The sequence below is a fragment of the Prunus dulcis genome, chromosome 1, assembly GCF_902201215.1.
Source record: "Prunus dulcis chromosome 1, ALMONDv2, whole genome shotgun sequence".
Classification (NCBI taxonomy): domain Eukaryota; kingdom Viridiplantae; phylum Streptophyta; class Magnoliopsida; order Rosales; family Rosaceae; genus Prunus; species Prunus dulcis.
This window is the reverse complement of record NC_047650.1, coordinates 9,207,444-9,214,701: the sequence shown is the minus strand read 5'-3', so window position 1 is coordinate 9,214,701 and position 7,258 is coordinate 9,207,444. Positions and strand designations below refer to the sequence as shown.

General features: G+C 34.9%; 1 pseudogene; it reads right to left on the bottom strand.

Annotated features, from left to right (window-relative positions):
* Positions 1 to 742: 742 nt before the first annotated feature.
* On the bottom strand, positions 743 to 2,684 carry LOC117637319 (annotated as a pseudogene).
* Between the last annotated feature and the right edge of the window lie 4,574 nt (positions 2,685 to 7,258).

Genomic DNA, 7,258 nt, shown 5'->3' with positions numbered 1-7,258 from the left:
GGCCAGGTTACAGTAGGGTGAATCCAACTCTTCACCTATCACAATCCTAATCTAATTATTTCGTCACATTATTTAATGTCGTGAAGTTTTTGTGTTTTTTGGCTGTTTAACACTTCACCTTGACCCAAAAAAAAAAAAAAAAAATCACTTCACCTTTTGCATGAAAAAAATTGGCGTCCAATCTCTTAGGCATATAAATGTAAAATAATAGTAGGCAATCTAGTTTTAAAAATATCAGAAAATTTTAGTAATGCCATGCCACATGAATCCCATCCTTTTATTTTTATACAATGATATTCATTGAGGTAGACTCTGTTGGCCTAAAACATTTATCTTTTAGATCCTTAAAATTTTATATTTCTATAGGTTCAATAAACTTCCATAGAAATGGGAAGCTTAACCCACTTTCATTAAGAACTAAGATTAAGAATCATTAACAACTAAGAAGATCTAATACCAGAAAGACTAATATGGCATGGAATTTGCATAACCACGAGAACAAAATATTCATAAAGGACAACAACAAATGGGATAGGCATCAATTACAATCGACAAAATTGAAGATGGGCTTTTTTTTTTTTTGAATTCCCACAAGTGCATCATCTCTCACACACACACACAGGCTATTAGTCAAATATGAAATTCATATATTAAACCATCCGTGGACATCAAGATAACAAATTCTCACTATCCAAGGGAAAATTATCCATAAACAGTTCTAATACCAACAAAATTAAATATCCAATTTCCTTAATGCTGTTCAAAAGTAACAAACTTGGTGTCCATGACAATTGCTTAACAAAACTGATTCCCAAACTTTCCAGTAATCATGAGCTGAAAGCAAAAAACTGTACCTGTTGAAGACATCAACACCACATTAAAAAGAAACAAACACTTGTGAGAAATCATTATGCAGGATAGAGAATAATAATAATCAAGAATACAAAAGAAACAAATAACAGAGAATAAAATAGCAGTGATAACCTGCAAATATGCTTTCAGAAGAACCTCCCATACCAGCTTCGAGTACAGATTAAGGAATTCATCAAGTCTGGCTTCAAGCAAACTAAACGTTCATCAACTGGCCTTGGTTTAGTATAGAATGCATCAAATGAGGTTGCAAGAGAAACCGGAATAGCCAAAAGATCTCATGCCATCCTGGAAAGTATAGGATACTGAGCACCTGCGGTTCTCCACCACGTCAATGCATTAAAATCCTGGCTCCAAGGTAAAACAGGTTCTTCCAAATAGTATTCCAAATCTGATTTTTTTGTAGGCTGATTATCCAATTGGATGAATTGCTGGTAGGCTTGCAGCACACCAAAAGTATGATTTTCCTGTCTAGGAGGAGACTCCTCTTCTGAGTCTGAATCAGAAGAAGATGATTCACTAATGAAGTTCTCTTTTTCAGGAAAACGGATCACATAGTCATCAAACAATTTGTGAAAGGCCCCCAAAACAGCTGCTACTTGTGAGCTTCCATCTCCACCCTTCACTTTTGAACAAATAAATTCTACATATTTCATCTTAAATCGAGTATCCTGCACATATTGCCAACAGCAAGAACATGTCGTCCCAATACTTGTCAAACTTTTTCATCATGTCCTGGAACTATTGTTGCCATGAAACCTTTTGATTCTGAGGACATTTGGGATAGGATTTCACAGAGCTCATGAAGGTGATAAAGTGGCAGTTAGATGTTTGGTTTGGAATAATGCATTTGACACTTCATATATGCTGTCTACAATTTTGCAAACACCTTCAACAATCTTCCATTCCTCAGGGGATAATGCATTTGACACTTCATATATGCTGTCTACAATTTTGCAAACACCTTCAACAATCTTCCATTCCTCAGGGGATGGTACGTCGTAAGAATCAGTCACATCTTTTGAAGAAAATTCTCCCATAGACCATAACTCAAGAGCTTGTTTTAGGTTAGAACTTGTGAGATACCACAAGGGTAACGATTTTAAAGAATACAGTTCACCAACTCTGTCAATGAGATCGCTAATCTTGCGAAATGCATCCTCAACCATTTGACTGATTATTTCCCCAAAACAACACACATTAAACAGCTGACCATTAAGTTGAAGTTCCTTCTTTTCTTGGACGTGAGTTTTCACATACTCAAACATTTTAGCGTAGCAGCGATCATTACTTGTGGCAAGTGTGGATATCTTGTCCGCAATCTCCAAAGCTTCAAGGGACTTAAAAATTCCACAATCTTCAGAGCAATTAACAGAGGGATCCCAGAGACAACGGAAGTAAAGTACCCACTTTCTGAGCTTCCAATTCTCATCTATAAAATGTGCAGAAAGACAAACATAATCATAACTACAGAAGTTACGCACATTTTCATACCCCAATACATCCACCGATAGGCTAATCTGTCCATCCAAATTTCCCAAATATTCTTTAATCCACCATTTCCTTTCCTCATAGACTTTTATGCATTCACTTCTAACCATGCCATAAGTAAGATTAAACAAAGGGTTAAGCCTATTTGCCAACTTTCTATAAGTAATATGGTTAACCAACCGAGGTGGAAAGTCTACAGAGCAAACAAAATCTGCAAGAGCCCTCAGAGTTTTCTGCTCATCATATTCAACCAGCTTATATCCCAGATTCAGAAAAAACATATCTTCAACCACCTTAAATGGAACTAGACCTACACAGCACATAACATTGCAAGTTCTCCTAGAGCTTCTTCCATTCCATGATAAGATTTTCCATTCTTTCCAGAACAAATAGCTTCATTATTTTCAGGAACCCCAGACATATCTATAAAAAAAAACAAAATTATTAGCACCTTATCAACCCCATATTTTGTATAATAAAAACAAAAGTAAAATACTATTGGTAGAATCATGGATACCCATTAACAACAGAGCCAAAAATCTTGCAATGGAATCTTAAAAATGTAAACTTTATTCACCCACAGAACTGTGAACTCAAAACTAACATAACGAATGAAACAATAAGAACAAAATATGCAAAAATGACCATGTTGGTAAATTATAGACGTGAAAATGACAGAATAAGCCGGAACCAGGAAAAAACATAAATAAAAAAACAAGATAAGAAGCATAACAAAATGACAATAAAAGAAGCAAAAAGTCTTTCAAACATTTATTTTCAGAAGAAAATAACATAACACAAAGTAAGTTGAAGCCAAACCTCGTTTGGAATGAGTTGCCTAGAGGAAATGAGGAAAGAGAAGAGGAGAAGAGGAGGAGAAGGGAATTTGGGGTGTTGTATCTCTTATGGGAAGTTAAACAGAGTGAGAGAGATAAAGAGTGTATGTGTTGCTAATGCTTCATGTTAGCGGGAAAGTAAAGAAGAACAGCATTATAACCGTACGCGTGGCTAGCTTATTAGCAAGAGTCTTTTCGTTTCTTGTTTATCTCTCACCCCCTCGTTTCCCACTGTAATTTTTCTGCGTACATCAAATCATTTCTCTTTTCAACCTGTCAATTGGTTTACATTTTTTCTTCTGACGGAAAGACGTCAATGGTTTGGTTAAATAAAAAAATGTGGTTAATAAATTAAGCGAGTTAGGCATCTCCAGTGCTAGAGGATTACTTGAAGAGATTTTTTTTTTCCTGTATATATCTCGGACTCACTCAAAAAGTTTTTTTTCTCCAACCATGCAAGCCTCAAACAATTTTGTGTGTCATTTGCTTTAAGTTGATTTTGATTTATGTGATTTATTTTTCTCAACATTTTAATCTAAAAACTTTCAAATTTCAAAAACAAAATTTTAATACATTAAATACGAAAGAGAAGTAGATAAAATATAATATTTAAGTCAATGGATATAGTCTAGTGAAAAAGTGCCTTTATTTACACTATCAAGGTTATGGGTGAGCATCTAAAATCGAAATATTGAACGTACACTAACCTTACCGATTTCATACTGTTTCATTTGGGATAGGGAGATAATCGGTACCGTACCGTACCATGCCAATAGAGTATGGTATGATAGCTGTATCAAGTATTTGGTATCGGTCAATACCGTACCGTACCGAAATATAAACATGTTCAAATATAAATATATAGTTGTTGTGATGAATTGTGAAGGAAGGAAGGAGATTTTCCAAAGTCCCGTTTTACAAATTTGTACAAATAAAAAAGAAGAATTTCTTGAGGCTGCTAGGGATTGGGGTAGCTGTTGTTTACTTTCTTTGATCAATGTCTATGCAACTTAGATCCTAATTAGTTAATTTGTATATATATATATATACTAAAGATATTAATTTGATAATTATCTAACTTCCACTTTTCTCCATATTTGGCTACTATTCGCAGGAGTATGTATTGAATATTATTTGGAGCTAATTAACTGTGGTTTAACGAGAGCGAGCTACTCGGTTTTGTGAATAATTCATACTCTTCAGAGAGGATCTTGTTAAATAAGCTTGAGACATGAGCAATCCGGTTGGTCAAGTATCAATTAAGTTGAGGTTAATTTCTTTATGTACTCCAAGACCTTTTTCCTTTTCATTTCTTGAGAAGATTTTCTTTTTCATGAAATAGATGTTTTATGAAACAATAGGGTATCGCATTTGTAGTGGCTTAAATATGTTTTATTAGGATCTAATTTGTACAGATAAAAGTGGTGTTTTGTCTTCAAGCTTCAATATGAAGTTTTGGATTCTCAAGGCATATCATACGAATGAATTATGAAATTTAGTAGTTATTTTTATTATCTTTTTTATTCCGTCTTGCATTTTTTAGTTGTGTCATTTTGGTACCGAAATGGTACTGATACCGTACCAATATAGATTTGGCACGGTACGGTACGATACCAACTTTGGCAAACGATAATCACATACCATACCATACCGATTTTAATTTGCGATATCGGTAGCGGTACGAGCTCAATACTGTACCGTACCGTACCGTGTCCACCCCTAATCAAGGTTACAACTAAGATTACAAAGAACCTTACAACTAAGGTTACAACTTCCATAACAACAGACCCCTAAGGTTACAATTTTCATAACAACTTAACAGTGTGTGAGAAAAGCCCCCTCCCTAATGGCGGAATCAGAAAATCTTCACAGAGGGGGCACCTCATATTTTGAAATAATTTTTTTTTAGAGTGACAACCAAACTGATTACAAAATCCCTAGTTTTAATTTATATCCTTCATTATTTTACATGTTATATTAACTATCTACTCATTATCGATCCTAGCAAAAATGAAATGTACTTTATAAAAAATACTCACAAAGAAAATTTGAACGATAATTTATCACTATAAAATCAAGAGTCGGAGCAATAAGAGATATTGAAAGGTTAGCAATGATAGTGAGAAGGGAAAATAAGAGAAAAATAGGAAGAAATAAATAAAATTTAGTTAAGAAAAGTATGATTGTATTAAGAAGACAATAGACTCAATGAAGATTTGAGAGGGGGCCTCCGCTGGCACTCCTCTAATATCGTTTGTATATATTAAAAAAACGATAACATTTTATTGTTTTTGTTTTGGGATATTTAGTGATATACCCATTTCTAGCACTAATATTATAAATAAACCCTACACAATTGAATTCTTATAAACAAACCCAAAAAAAATCCAAAAAATGATAGCTAGCCTTATTGAATTTAATATTGATTATTAAATTACTTTGATGCCCTATTGAGTGCTTTGGGTATTTTTATGAGATTTTGGGGTTGGGCTTGTTTTTAAGAAATTGATGGCAGTTTTGTAATTTATAAGAAGTTAAAAGCTTTTTTGTTATGTTGTAAATGGGCTTTGGGTGTGTTTCTAAAGTCCATTTTATATAAGGTATTTTTATAATTTGGGCCCCCATATTGGGTATAATAGTGAATCTCCCTTTTGTTTTTTGGGGAAAACAACTATAATAATTTTTGGAATACTTGAATGAAGGACACGTGATGGCCAACAAAGGAAACTGTCTTACCTGAAAAGGAAAAAGACAAAAGAAGCAAATTCAAATGGTGGCCGTCGGATCTCAACAACCATAAGATCCAGGTCTTACATGAACTATTAATGCCTCAATCGTATATTGACCGAACTCTGAAAGCAATTCAAGATCAGCCTTTTCGAAAAGCCTTCTACACGCAGCTCCCTCTTCCTGAAGCAAGCCACTGAAGTTGGGCTCCGTCTGACCGTAACACCTAGGAGGGGCTTGGTCTCAAATTTTGGACCCTAAATAGCCGAGTTGATGAAGTTTTTGGGCCCAAATTCACAATATTTGGAATATAATAAGAGTGGTGATTTCCCCACTCCAATTTTATCCACTTACACTTCATTTAGAGCAAGTCCAGCAGTGCTGGACGACTAGGGCTGGGGGGGTTTGGCTCAAAAAACGACGTCCAGCAGCAAAGGTCCAGCCCGGGCGAGCGTGGGGGCCACCAAAACGGGCAGGCCCGAAGGCGAAATCGGCCCGAGCTCGGGCCCGAGGTTTGGGACAAAATAGCTGACGCCAGCATGGCGTCAGCCCTGAAGATTTGAAATTTTTTTTACCGTTGGCGCGCGTGCATTCGTTAAAAAAAATTTCAAATCAGCGCTACAGTGCCGCCAACGGCTTCTTGACACGTGGCGGCCTCTGGTCGCTCCGATTGGAATTTTTTCTTCAATCCAACGGCAGTCAATTTTTCTGCCAAAAAAAATCGAATTTTTTTAAAAAAAAAATACACAAAAATTACATAATTTTTTGTGTATAAATACCAACCAATACTCTTCACTTTTAACACCAAATCCTCATATATTTTCTTCTCTTTCTACTATTGTTCACTTTCTCCTCAAAATTTATTCACTTTCTATTCAATATTTTTTCACTTTGAAGTTGTAATTTTTTTCTAGCATATTATGGGTTCTTCTAATGAAAATGGAGGGGCATGGAGCATGATGGAAGATGTTAGCTTGTGTGAGGCTTGGGTCCAAGTTAGTCATTGTCCAGTAACGGGCAATGAGATTAAATTTTCTCATATGTGGAAAAAAATTCATCAAGCATTTTGTGAAAGGGCAATTGGTTCTACACGTACAGAAATGGCATTATCCAGTAGGTGGAAAGTTCTTAATAAAGAGTTGGGGAAATGGAGAAATGCTTTAGCAAAAGCGATTGACAACCAACGAAGCGGAGAAAATCTTAGCAATGAGGTAAATTATTTGTCATTTTTCTTCTATTAATTTCTATGTCATATTAATTTTTATTTAAATGTTTCTTGCAATTTATATATTTTGTTAATATGTCTCTTTTTTTTTTTTAATACATGTTGCATT